General features: G+C 37.2%; 2 pseudogenes; one reads left to right on the forward strand and one right to left on the reverse strand.

Moving 5' to 3' along the window:
- The window catches only part of LOC145802178 (pentatricopeptide repeat-containing protein At1g09220, mitochondrial-like), a 29,403-nt pseudogene extending 25,246 nt beyond the window's left edge, over window positions 1–4,157 (forward strand).
- A 7,845-nt stretch (window positions 4,158–12,002) lies between these two features.
- LOC114312405 (lignin-forming anionic peroxidase-like) lies at window positions 12,003–14,104 on the reverse strand (annotated as a pseudogene).
- Window positions 14,105–14,444: the final 340 nt, after the last annotated feature.

A 14,444-nucleotide genomic window follows, 5' to 3' on the forward strand; every position in this document is an offset into this window, starting at 1 on the left:
AGATGATCTACTAGTTCCTTACTCTTGACAACTATGTCGTCAATGTAGACTTCCACAGTCCCTCCAATTAAGTACTTGAACATCTTGGTAACCAACCTCTGGTATGTCACTCTTGTATTCTTCAACCCAAAGGGCATCACCTCATACTAGTAAAGTCCTTTGGGGGTAATGAATGTTGTCTTCTCTTCATCTGGGGAATACATTGCTGTCTAGTGGTACTTCCTGTATGCATCCAGAAAGCTCACTCTTCTATGCCCTGATGTGGCGTCAATAAGCTTATTAATCTTGGGCAAGGGGAAGTAGTCCTTCAGGCATGCTTTGTTTAGACTAATGAATTCTACACAGACCATCCACTTGCCATTCTTTTTCTTTACCACCACAATATTAGACAGCTAAGTGGGGTAGTTCACTTCCCGGATTGCTTGTGCCTCTAGTAACTTCTCCACCTCATCTTCTACTGCTTGGACATAGACCAAATTGGTCTTCTTTCTCTCTGAATCACTAGCTTGGTCATCCTGTCTACGTTAAGTTTGTGGCAGGTGACCTCGGGGCTAATCCCTGGCATCTCATAGGTTGTCCAAGCGAACACTTCTATGTTTTCTCTCAAGAAAGTCTCTAGTTTCCTTTCTCCTAAGCTAAGCCAAAGCCGAGGAGGAAGAATCGCCCCTCATTTCCTTCATGTACAAAGACCTTTTTCAAAGGTTCTTCGCTCTTGTCGGTATATTCTTTGCCGACATCATCCAAGACCTTGCAGTCTTCGCTATCAATCTCTACTATCTCTACTTCCCTTACACTACAAGTGTACTTCATTGCTACCATGGAGCGATTTTTTTCCTGTACTCGGTCCCCCCTTACTTCTTCAATCCCTTGTTTAGTTAGGAATCGTAACTATTGGTGTAGCATTGAAGAAACAACCCTTATTGCATGCAACCAAGGTCTTCCCAGAATGATGTTGTATGGGAAAGGGATATCTATCACGGTAAATTCTATAATTACCTTCTTGGTCCCTGCCTGCACCTCTAGGCTCGTGGCTCCTAGAGACATGTTCGCAACCTATTGAATCCGACCATAAGGCTATCAAATTGCTCTATATCATCCTTGCAGAGACCGATCTCCTTGTAATATCTGACGTACATGATGTCATAAGAGCTGCCTTGATCAACTAGGATGCGCCTCACCTGGAAATCTCCTATTTTCAATGTCACCACCAGAGCATCGTTATATGGATGTTGTTCCATATCAAGGTCCTCTTCAGAGAAGGATATCGTAGGCCCCTAAAGTCCACTTGTCCTGAGTTTCTTCTACTGGACCTGGTAGACATGATGCAGGTGTTTTACCCTCTCAGTCTCCCTTCGAACTACATTCTCGTTGACCTTCAAGTGAATCACATTTATTACCCGTGGTCCCTCTACTTGCAGCGGTAGTAGTGGCGGTGGTGTTGTCGGTGCCTAGGCCAGTTTTGCCTACTCCTCTCTTGGTTTTGTTTCGTTGATTAGGTATCTCATGTGTCCCTATCTGACCAAATCTTCCAGGTGCAACTTCAGAGCCCGACACCCTTAGGTCATGTGCCCTTCTTCCTCATGGTAGGCACAGTGCTTCCTAGGGTTCCTGCCCATGAACTCCCCCGCGACCTTCTGTGGTGCCCTGTAGAATTGATGGTTCCTGATTCTCTCTAAGACCTTATAGGCAGGGATCTTGAAACCATACTTACTGCCTGCATATATCTCAACCCTAACTTCGACCTGCCAACACTGATATTTCCTCGGCCTCGCTTTGGCAAGCCGTTTCTCCTTTCTTGTTTTGATGCACTTGTCTTCCTCTACCCTGGCATACTTTTCTCCTTTCTTTCTCTATGTTCTTTGGGAGTGTCTTTGCGAGCAACTGCTGATGTGGGCAATCGTCATCCAAGCCGTTCTTAAAGAACACGACTACGAGTTCCTGGTTATAAGCCGGAGTCTGGTTATAAACCTTATAGTACCTCTTAGCGTAGGCCCTAAGACCTTCGCCATCACTAATCTTCAAAGCTAGTAGGGAGTCTATCCTTAGTGGCTGCAACTTGTTTGTAACAAGGGAGATTGTGGAACCAATCTGATGCCACTTCCCCGAACGACGATGGGAATACTTTGCACGATAGCTGCTCATTCCCACTATACAAAGCCATTGAATTTAAATATAAACTAACATGAAAGTTTGGGTCAAACTTACTATCATAAACCTAAAACCTTGGCATGCTAAACCTCTTCGTTGCTTCAAACGCATCTAACTCCACCGATAATGGCCTCTTCGGCTGGACGTTTGATGTGATTTCAGTATTGTGTCTCTTCCTTTGGATGTAATCTCTCAGGTCCTCCTTCGTTCGTCTGGGAGCTTGGCTGTTAATCGACTTCAACCTTTTCCACGTACTACTTCTGATGTTAGGATGCATTCTTTTGGACTTCTCCACGTCCACTACATCATCAAAACAAAGGCCTTGCCCTTGGATCTGTCGACATCCCCTGACATAGGTCCCATTGGTCCGTGGTGTTCTCTGTGACTCTCCTCATACAGACTCTATCCTCCTGGCATCTCGTGATTACTGATGTGAAGTTCTATGTCCCTTAGCGTGTTGTGATACAATGAGCACTGTCTTCTGTCTGTCCTTTTGGACACTGGCCTCAGCTGCTGGTGCCGGTGTGTCTTGTAAGGAAAACGCTAATTGCATCACGTTGTTCTGCATCATGAAGTTAACTACTGTATACAAGTCTGTCAACTTACTCACCATGTCCTTCAATTCTTCATCTCTTCTTAATCACTTATCATTCCATACCTGGAGATCGCCTTCTTGGTAGTACTCATCTCGACTACCCTTCTTGCTTCCATTTCAGCCCTGAGCGACATTGTTCGCCTCAAGGTCAACCTCCTTTACTTCTTCGTTATTCTTTCCTTTTCCAACGTTAGGACCCATATGTTCCTCTTCCTCACTGTAAATGTCATCCCTGATCCTCACTTCCTGTCCGTTATTGGTCATCTATTATTACTAAGTTCCCACAGACAGCGCCAAATTATAGGTGTTGATTTCCAACCACACAACCAAATAGGGAACTTAGCTGGAGAGCACGCATCAAAATAGATTAAGCCAATCACCTGCCAACAAGAAGACAAGAATACCATGGTGGTTTGTCCATCTGGAAGCACTCCAACTATCAAGTTAGTCAAACAATCTCTCAAAGATCTTGCACAAGTACTCAATGAACAAATTAAAGCATACCTCAGACCCATGGGGGTGCCTCCCCTTTATAGCCAGCAATGCTCTAGTCCCCTAGAAGTCTCACTTCATAGGACTCAAGCACAATGCTCATCTTGGACTCCTCAAGAACCTTATTTTTATCCAGACTAGGAGTTCTCTCCTATCTAGGACTCTTGTCCTTTATCCTGATATCCCATAATTTCGATATTACTACACCGAACCTTGACAATACCACGATCATCTCAGCAACTATGACTCGCCCACGTGGTACCTTAGCTGAAATCTCGGAGCCACCTCGGCCACGTGGCGTCATTCACAAAATACTTCCCCACAATCTCGATTCCTATCTCCTCAAACTCGACTTCAATTCTCACATCTACGTCACCACTTCCCTTTTCAATGCATACGTTGTCGCTTCGTTTCCCGATGCCTGTGACCTGTTTGATGAAATGCTTGAGAGAAACATGGTCACGTGGAATACAATGATTACAGGCTATTCAAAGTCAGGAGATATTGAAAAAGCTTAGGGCGTGTTTGATAGAATGCCTTTGAAAGATGTTCCCTCATGGTCTGCCATGATCGCATGTTACGTGAATAATGGCCATAAGGGAAATGAGTTAGCACTATTTCTCGAAATATTGGTGGTTGAGCAATTAAAACCTGACCAAGTGACTTGGGGATCGATTTTAGTAAGGTGTGTCCACATGGGTTCTATAGGATTGCTGCTTGGAAAATCAATTCATGGACTTATTGCGAAGAATGGTTGGGTATTGAATGTGGAACTTGGCATAGTTTTGTTGACATGTATGCCAAGCGTGTATTCTTAAAGAACGCTAGTCAGGTTTTTGATATGATGCCAGATAGAAATGTCCAGTCTTGGACTGTCCTAATTTGTGGGTTTGCATAGCACAACTATGGTAAAGAGCGTTAGTCGGGTCCTTGTTTACACTACAAGAATTTACACTTTTGGTGACTAAATTTTTAGCCATATTTAGTAACCCAAACTCTTTAGAAACTAAAATCTTTAGTCACAAAATTCATCGCTGAAAAATTGTTAGGGAAGGTAATTGGCGATTAAAATTATTTAGCAAGATAAGAGCGGCGACATCGGCTTCGGACTGATCTGACTCAGCGACCTCAGCTACTTCTGGTCGCTCCGAATCTGACCCCTCGAAATCGACTTGCCTCAAATTTTTGAAATTAGTCAAGATAAGAGCGGCAAGAAACTCCTCACCCTTCGGAATTGGGATGTTTTCTTCTGTCAAAAAGGTCGTGTAATTCGGCTCATAGCGAAGTAGAACGTGGGCCGCCCTCCCCTGTTTCTGAAGACTCGGCCGGCCGAAATATTTGAGCGCAACCTTGATTTCCGAAAGGACAGCATCGTCGGTTAAGGTCAAGACTTACTTCAAATCGTTTCCTGCACAAGCAAAACCATGAGGTCTCGAAAATGAAGCTTTATAAATATAACAAAAAAATAAATAAAAGAAGCTATACGACCGCCTGGTTTGCCTCTCCGTCTAGGAATAGGATTGAGGCGATCCTCGCCTTCGCCGAATTTCCAATTTCCTTGGACGATGACCATAACATCATCGACTCGCTTCCCAAAACTGGAAAGCATAGTCACTAGTTGATGGTCGGTGTCCCTGGCCCTAAGGAAATAACGCCCGTGCCGACCAGAAGACTTGGCCAAGGCGTAACAATGCCGAATAGCGGGAATGCCAAGGTTAAGCGTAAGGCGATGGTTTACTGCTATAATCCCCATCACGATTCTAAAGAAGTTGACATTGGGTTGGGAAGGGATTAAGCCCCAATGGCAGAGCACAACCCTAAGGAATGGGTGAAGGGGGAAACGGACTCCACCCTCTGCGATTGATAGGAGAGGGAAGACGATCATGGTTTCAACAGCCCTCTCCATATCGAGGGTGTCGTTTGTCACAAGTGACAGACGGACGTCATCAGGAATGGAGAAATGGCGTCGAAAGCCAGAAATTCGATCCGAAGAAAGGAGACCTTTTAAATGTTTTGCCATTTCCCCCAGCCTATAGGAATATGCTAAGCCAAGAACAAAGCAAGAAAAAAGATTCAAAGCAGAGAGAGGAGAGATCTTACAAGAGGTGAAGAGGATAGTGAATAAAAAGAAGTTGTAGAGGTAATTCGGAAGGCAGTCCAGCGATGAGTCTAAAAGTGTGTATGTATTTGAAAAGACGTCGAAATTTTAAATCACAATAAATAGAAGTGTACGAAGGGGCAGGAAGTTGAAATGATAACCGAGAAGTGTGTGTTCAGACATTTGCGTTGGAATGGGGTCAACCGCCGAATTTCGGCTCTGACTTTTTGAGTTCGAAGCCAAACGCTCCAGCCAACTATCGTTAGTGGAGTGCTTGAGGGGCAATTGCGGGGGCCGAGTATTTGGAGTCGTAGAGATTCCGGATAGTCGAACTTGGAGAGTCAAAATATATAGCACTCGGCGTCGTCTGGCATGCTCAAATCCAATCCTACTCGGCCAAATAGCCGGTTAAGCAAGGGGCCGAGTGGAAAGCGGTTTGCTACAAAACATGCCGAATATCGAATTGAAAATGGACCTAATCCCGAGGCCCAAGAAAAAAAGATATAAATAGAATAACATCAGCCAGAAAGAGGTACGTGAGAACCATTATACTTAACTTAGAATACAAGTAATCTTGAGTATAGAGACTAACTTGCCCGTCGGAGTGCTAATTCCGGCACCCCCGACTAGAGTGTTTATTCCTTTTCAGGTGACTAGCAGAGGATCATGAGCGTCCCCCAGGATCAGAAGAGTATTTCCAAACCACTTCTCCACACAATCATATATATGTATCATGAAAGATTTATTCCAAACTTGATTTCAATTTACAAAAATACAATTTTTAGGAGCATACCTCTTCATAAAATAAATGCTTATTGTTAGAATGTTTTGGTTGTAATTTTATTTACCTCTTCTTCATTCCTATTTTCCTAGTCAAAGTAAAATAAATGAGTAACCTATGGGGTTATCTCCACAACCATATCATGCTTTCTTAATACGTGTACCACCCAAATGACCACTGTATGATGAAACAATGACATCATTTACAATCAAAATGTTGAACGTTGATTGGATGTCAAACTCTTACTTTTAAGTTTAAGGTATTTTTGGCTCTAACTCCCAACCTACGCAAGCTAATTACATTCCTTCTATTGTTACAGGTCCTATTTGTCATAGGGAAGCTGTCCGTGATATCCATACGGTGGTTCGGAGCCTGTTTCGCAGTTTCGCCCCTTGAACGACATTTTTCGATTAAGTTTAAGGCATTTTCAGCTCTAACTTCCAAACTACACGTGTGAGTTACATTCTATTTGTTGTCACAGATCCTATTTATCATGGAGAAGCTGGTTGTGACATCCATATGGTGGTTCGGGGGCTATTTCTCATTTTTGCCCTCTTAATACCCTTTTTTCGATTAAGTTTAAGCCGTTTTTGGGTTTAACTTCCAAACTACACGTGCAAATTACATTCTGTCTATTGTCACAGGTCTTATTTATCATGGGGAAGCTGGTGGTGACATCCATATGGTGGTTTGGGAGTTGTTTCGCATTTTTACGCAAATAGTTGTCATTATTACCCAACTAATCCACAGCCAGATCCCAATTCAACGACCTTCTTGCCTTGAAGAAGTATTGTCCCTGATTCTACAACATGCTCTAAGAACTTCCCCAATACAACTCCATTGTCCCAAAGCACTGATCCTGTTAGTCCAGGAGTTCCCTAAAGTTATACAAATAAAAAAAATAAATAAAAAATAATTCAAAGATCTAAAAATGATCATAACTATAATATAAACAAAGTGAAAAGATGGTTCAAATAGTAACTGATTTACAATATTATGAGGAAGCCGCTAGCCAAATCAACTATCGTTGCTTTAGAAAGTTCTGATAAGCATTCAACTCCATAGGTCAGTCAACCCAAATATCCTTTCACCTACTGGAAATTCTTATGTATCAGCAAATGGTACAAAAAATTGTACAGTACAAAACTACAAAAATATTTGCAAAGGTGTATTTATAATTATGCCCAGTTGTGATTCTAATTTTAGAAATCAGACAAATGCATCCATTCTATCCAAATACATTAAACATGGAGCCCTTTCAAAACAGAATTACAGATACAATTTGAAAGTGCATATATCAGTAACAAATTCATACTCAAACTAATGAAAGAGAAAGGAAAAAGAGGGGGAAGTATATGAACCTAGTAAAATCAAACCATATTTCGGACATCAAACCCATACTACTTTAGAAATCAATCCACAACAGCCAAACCCATTTCAGAAATGAACACAAAATTCAACTAATTCAAGCATATAAAACCCTAAAGCCACAATTAGAAAAGAGGGAAACAGAGGAAGGAAGACAGAGAGAGAGAGAAAGCGAGATTGAAAGAGAGAGAGAGAGAGAGAGAGAGAAAGGAAACCTGTGATCTGCGGTTGTGCTGGTGGTGCTTTGCAATGGTGGCCATGGCCGTGGCAATGTCCTCCGCACGGTAGGCTGCAGTAAGGTGTTTCTCTCTGAGGTTTGGTGTCTAATTGTCTTTGTCTGAGAGGTTTGAATGTTGTTTTGTGTAACAGAGAAAGAGGCGGACAACAATAAAAGAGGTCGCGTCCTAAAAAATTTCAAGCTTTAGCAACTAAAATCAAATTTTTTTCGGCAAAAGGGTGCTTATTGGCGACTATCCTATTTGGTTGCCATAGGTAAATCAACGGCGACTATTTTATTGGTTGCCAAAAGTATTTGGCGACTAAATCTCCATTTGGTTGGGAAAAAATAATATTTGCCCACTAAATTTTTTAGTCGCTAAAGAGTAACCATAAAAACATACCTGGTTTTTGACTACTAATATTTATTTTGCAGGCAAAAAAAAATATAAGAAGACTAAAAAAAATTAGTAGCCTAAAATTTAGACTAACGGCGACTAGTAAATATTTTAGTAGCTAAAACTGACATTTTTGCTTACAAAAAAAAAAAAATTAGTCGCCAATAAATAATATTTCCCGACTAAAAAATTTTAGTAGCTACATCCTATACCAACGCCGACTAATACATGTTTTAATCGCCGAAAGTGATTGCCAAAGAAGCAAATTCTTGTAGTGTTATGGTATGTTACTTTGGAGGCAGAGCTTGGCTAGTCTCACTTCAAAAGTCTTTTTCTTGGTCGATGGAGGTATGGCTGGGGTGCGATTCTCTGATTTCACGCAATTGTTCTGATGAGAGGCCATTGGTGTTGATGTTATAAAGAGAGGGATTGATATCTTCACTTTTGTAGAGAAGAACGCCATGGAAATAGTCACAAAAAATACAAAATAGATTTTTTAGTCCAATAAGATAAAATATCGCATTCATATTACAATCATTTCATTTTTTTCTCTCTCACAAAAGTTAAAAAAGCCAAAAAAATCTATCTCAAATCAGGTTTTTTAGTCCTAAGTTAAAATAATCAAAACATTTAAAAGTCAACTCATATCCCAAACGAACTGATATTCACTGAAAAATTACATTTACAAATCAAATAAATTATAATAAAAAAAATGAACGGACTATATGTTTTAATAAGACTGATAGAAAGACAGGATACGTATCAACAAATTTGTTCTTGCGAACATATCGTCTTGATACGATGAGAACACGGGGTGCAGTCACTGAAGGATTGGCAGGCATGGATAAATAATTTGATTCTATATAAAGCGAAGAACGATATATATATATATATATATATATATATGTATATACATGTGTTGTGTCATGGGATGGTAATGTATATACTTTTTGAATGAGAGAGTTGAAGCTAATTTGAAATCCATTAGCTATTTATTCACAAATTATGCCACTGTTAATGAGAAAATTATTCAATAATTTCGGAATATCGCGTGATCATACTCCAAGCCGATAATTTGTTTCTATTCCCAACATAAATCATAAATCCCTACTCCTCTTTACTAATTAAAACCTTATGGAGCACCACATATCTATACTCTGAAAATATTGAATAATCACTCTTGTTAATGAGTGAGATGAGGCCAAGAACTGAAGAGCGGAAATATCTCATGCCCACAAAAACGCACACCAACCCACACAGGTCATCCGTTCGGAAAATTATTTAATATTGTCGAAATATCTCGTGTCTGTACTTTCTAATCAATCATTATTTAATATGTTCCTTCATATTCTTCAATTATTCAACACAATATCTCACCTACCGACTTTCTCCACTAATCATAATATTATGAAATAGCACATGTCCATATTCCGAAATCACTAAATAGTTATCCCGCTCGGTGATGCCTTACGTTCTTTAAACAAAAATTGGAAAATTTACAATCCAATAGATGGTCCACAAAATAATGACAGATATGAAAAATTTTTAAAAATTTATAATTAATATCTGTAATTAATTTTTTTTTAAAAAAATAACACTAAATAGTAATTTTCTCAACAATATATATATATATATATAATTTATTTGGAGAAATTTCATATCACATCAATAATGTCAATGAAATATTAATAAACCACTAGGGTCTCGGGTTTTTGTTTTTCCAAACAAAAAATAGACATGCAAGATTTGTGTGAGTATTAGGAAAACAAAATTAAAATTAAATAAAATATATTAGGGGAATATGTGGCGTTGATAGTTGAGAATTTTTCATTCGGGTTACTCATAATTGTATGTTTGTTTGGCTAGATAATAATTTGGACCCGACTATTAATTTCTTATATAAGGATTATTTATCCTTACATTTTCTCCGGATTATTAATCCGCTTCATATATGATGCTTGTAATATATATCATATTATTTAAGTTTGATTTGTGCTTGACTTATTAAAAACTGAACACACTACATTTTGCTATTTGTATTATTTTAGTTCTTAAAATTTTGTATCAATTTAGTCTAATTTATAAGGCCTTAGGATTTTTAACGGAAATTATCACTAAATTGGTTGATGTTGAGTCATTGAATTGATCAACTTTATAATGTCAATCCTAAAAATATGACATATACCGCTTATGTGTGCATTTGTCATAAATAAATATTACAATTAGATTAATTTGAAATAAAATTAAAAGTTCCGGGGCAAAGTACAGAGTAACAGTGTAATTTACTCTTAAAAACTCATTTATGATTGATTTATGGGTGAATCATACTAACGGTCCCTATAGTTTGGGGCTTGTGTCATTTTGATCTCTGACTTTTCAATTGTGACACATTTGACCCTGAATTTTGAATCTTGTTCCAAATAAGAATAATTAAAGATACTATTAGATTTTGCAAGGGCAAAATCATCAATTTGATAAAATATAAATTAATTTAACAAAAATAAATGTCAAAAAATTATTTTTTTTTTTTTTAAATTATTTCTACCTACTAAAGATAAAATTATATAAAATTAATAAATTTTTTAGACATTTATTTTTTTTTACCAAATTAATTTTTATTATGTATTTGAATGATGATCATGTAAAATTAATTTTTAAAAATTAATCATGTAATTTTTATTAATTTTTATCAATTTTACATAATTTTATTTTTGGTGGGTAGAAATAATTTTTAAAAATTTTAAAATATTTTTTTGACATTTATTTTTGTCAAATTAGTTTATATTTTATCAAATTGACGATTTTGCCCTTGAAATTAAGCAATGATATGTTCAATTGTCCTTATTTGGAGCAAGATTCAAAATTCAGGGTCAAATGTGTCACAATTAAAAATTTAGGGACTAAAGTGATACAAGCTTCAAATTATAAGGATTGTTAATGTAATTTATCATTGATTAATTATTTAAATAAGTCAAATTCAGACATATTACAAATCTTTTAACTTTTAAATTTAAGCAGCCTTTTACCAAACTCAACTTGCTTATATGCTCTGTGCAAATTCAAACTATTCAAGTTGGGTTTGATTACAACAATTTTGAGATTAAAATGTAAATAATAATACATTTTAAAATTTATTAAGTTTTCAAATCAAACAGGATCAATTTAAAATTTAGGCCAAGTTTGGGAAGACTAAATAAATGTACTTTTTGACTTTTTTTGTATTATGTGTAGAAAAAGTAGAGAGGAGATGTTGATTAATGTGACCCAAAAAAAATAAAAAGATGAAATAAATACACTTTTTTTAGGTTAGCCAAACTTGGCCTTAGTTCAACCCAACTTCTTTGTATACTGGGAGCTTGAAAAAGTAAAAATAAAAGTACGGGGAGGGAGGATTGAGGCCAAGTTTGGGAAGACTAAAAAAGTGCACTTTTTGTCTTTTTGGACTAAAAAATTGAGGTTGAAAATATGGATGTTTGGGTTAACTTTTTGACTTTTTATTGAAAAATGTGTAATAAAAAATTATAAAAATTGATTTGTAGGGAAAAATTTGAATTGGGAGTTGTGCAGCCGTAATTGTTGACTTTTGGTGAATAGTGTTAACTTTTTAACTTTTTGAGTAACTTTTTGACTTTTTAACTTTTTTGGATCTTCCCAAACGAGGTGTGTCTGAAGAGGTCCGTGTTTGTTTTGGGATTCTTATATTATGTTTGAGCCATATCACTCTTATAACTGCTACAGTCATATTTATGTTTGTCCTTTCAACAATTAGAGCAATTTAACAACTTCAATAATATTAGTAAAGTCTTTTTTTTTTCATTTGGACTAGAAATGAAACATAATTGAACCAGACCATTAATATTATTATTGATTCACTATTAAAATATAATAACACAAATTCATATACACTTATCACAGAGCAAACCCAACACCCAAAAATGAAACAAAATGAAAGTGAAATAAAAAGCAAAAGGCCAAAACTAATTATTTAACATTCGTTAAACACATTAATTTTTAATTAACTTTATCCTAAAAAAAGTAAATAAAACAAATCTAAAAAAAAAACATTTGCTATACCAATCTTAATTTAAAGCACTGCAAATCCTCCTTATGACCCCATGTTGACCAGTGAGAGGTTTAATATCTCCCATTTTGATCATCGCCGATGCGAAATCGGATTGGAAAACCGAAGGATTCTTACTATATTCTGAGACAATGCTGTCTGTTGATCCTCCATTAAAAAGTACTCGATCACTTTGAAGCAGACCCTTCTTCTGAATCAGGTTCTTGAAGTAGTTGCTGTCAAAAGAATTGGGTGTCACCAAATCAAGTGGTGCTAAGTTACCATTTCCATTATTCGTAGCAGCGGGGCAGTCACGGCGTCAGCTACTAGCAAAACCAGCATCAATGTTGCTCCCATTGTCATATATCCGATTGCGAAATGTGAAGCATCGTGCATGGCCGATGGTGTGTGATCCTATATTTTAAATCAAAGTATATTTAGTTGTTGTTTGTCCACAAGAGAATAAAAAAATACTAATAATAATGTTGTGCAACCGTTTGATAATGTTTACAGTCTACTAACGATTAAAAAAAAAAAAACAAAAAAAAAAAAACCACTTTCAACATGCTTATGTTTATTGTTTGGAAAATTGAAAAAAAAAATAAGTTTGGTATACGTATTTTTTAGAAATTTGTTTTGAAAGCAAGTAAGAGAGAATGGTTGAAGGTGGTTGGATGCATGAGGTGGTCGATGAAGGTGGTTCTTTACATGGGAGATTGTGGCCGGAGGTAATTGCCAACTGTCGAAAGGTGATGGCCAGAGGTGGTGGCAATAGGTGGTTGCCTCGCTAGCTCAGTATTATTGTCGGAGGCATGGGTGACCAGATGAGGTCACTAGTGGGGTGGCCAAATGTGGTGATGAGTGGTAGTGGTGGCCGAAGGGAATGGAAGAGAGAAATGAATGAAACTCTTTCAAACATAGTAAAAATAACTTTTTTTGTCATAAGAATTTAATGAACTGTATATAATAATTTTTTAATCAAAAAAGGGCCAAAAAAAAAAAATTTTCTTTTAAATGTTACTAAAGAGCAATTACTTTATTACCTGACAAGGCCACCATATCCCTTACACTAAGACCCTTTCTAGCAAAGTTGGAAATAAGTTGGTCAAGGTTATATGTAAAACGTGGAAGATCACTCTCTGCTAGTCTACGACTTGCACTTGTCGAATCTCTTCTTCCAAGCTTCACTGCCCATGATGGACCACCTACCTGATCAATTAACAGAAAACCAAACAATGATTAGTTCAAGTTTATATGCACGCTAGACAAGATTTGGCATAGAACTAATTTAAAATGCATCTAGCTATATTTTATTTAATAAAACAGACACGTTTTTGAAAAATGTCGTGTATCTATATTTCTTAATATCATATTTACTTACATAGATAGAGGTATCGCTTGCTGCTACTGCAAGTATGTCTTCACAAGAAACAACTCTAGTGCATATTTTCTCTACCTCAGACTTCGCGGCATCTATCAATTCAAAACCTCGGACAGAACTGACATTAGACGCTGCACTCCTCTCGCTTGTCGGGGTGGCCGCTTTATCAAGCAAGATTGATGCATCACAGCCCTACAAAGCCAAAAGAATTATAATTAATACAACAATAATAAACAAACTAAAGTAATATATGAGATGGCTTTACAGTTGTGTTGGGTTAATACACTGTCGGTCTCCAAAGTTTACCTGAACAAAGCAATCGTGGAAATGGAGGCGAATAAGAGAAGCTGCCATTCGGCGCTCACGTGAAATCGATTGTCGAATAGAAGTTCTAATAGCGCGGAGTGCATTTGGGCATGTTTGGTCATAAAAGGTGGAAGATAGCTGTGCATTACAAGGTTTGTTCAGATTCAAAATCAAAAGCATGAGAAGCAAGAATGAAGCAATAGTTGCAGAAGAAATACTAGAAAAATTCGATGGTGAAGGACTCATGGCTAGTAATATTAATTGATAGCCTTGAAATACAAAACCATACAAGCTCAAAGTGCAATGCAATGCAAGTGACTAAGAGAGATGTGGATTTAGGGTTGAAGATGAATGAGAAAGTAGTGTAAGGAACATATCAATTTATAGGGCAACGCAATGCAATTAATGCAAGTGGTTCAAGGTTTAAAAGTCTACTATTGTCTGCTAAACCGTGTAGCTAAATGTTCAATCTACAGTTGCAATATGACTTGGTCTTGTTTGGCTACATGTCTTGATAAATATGCATTAATACATATTTACCTACTACAAAACTCAAATTTCCAATTTTGTAACACAATATTAAGGGCAAATTACGACAATA

Source organism: Camellia sinensis, chromosome 11, assembly GCF_055761805.1.
Source record: "Camellia sinensis isolate YWXY chromosome 11, ASM5576180v1, whole genome shotgun sequence".
Taxonomy (NCBI): domain Eukaryota; kingdom Viridiplantae; phylum Streptophyta; class Magnoliopsida; order Ericales; family Theaceae; genus Camellia; species Camellia sinensis.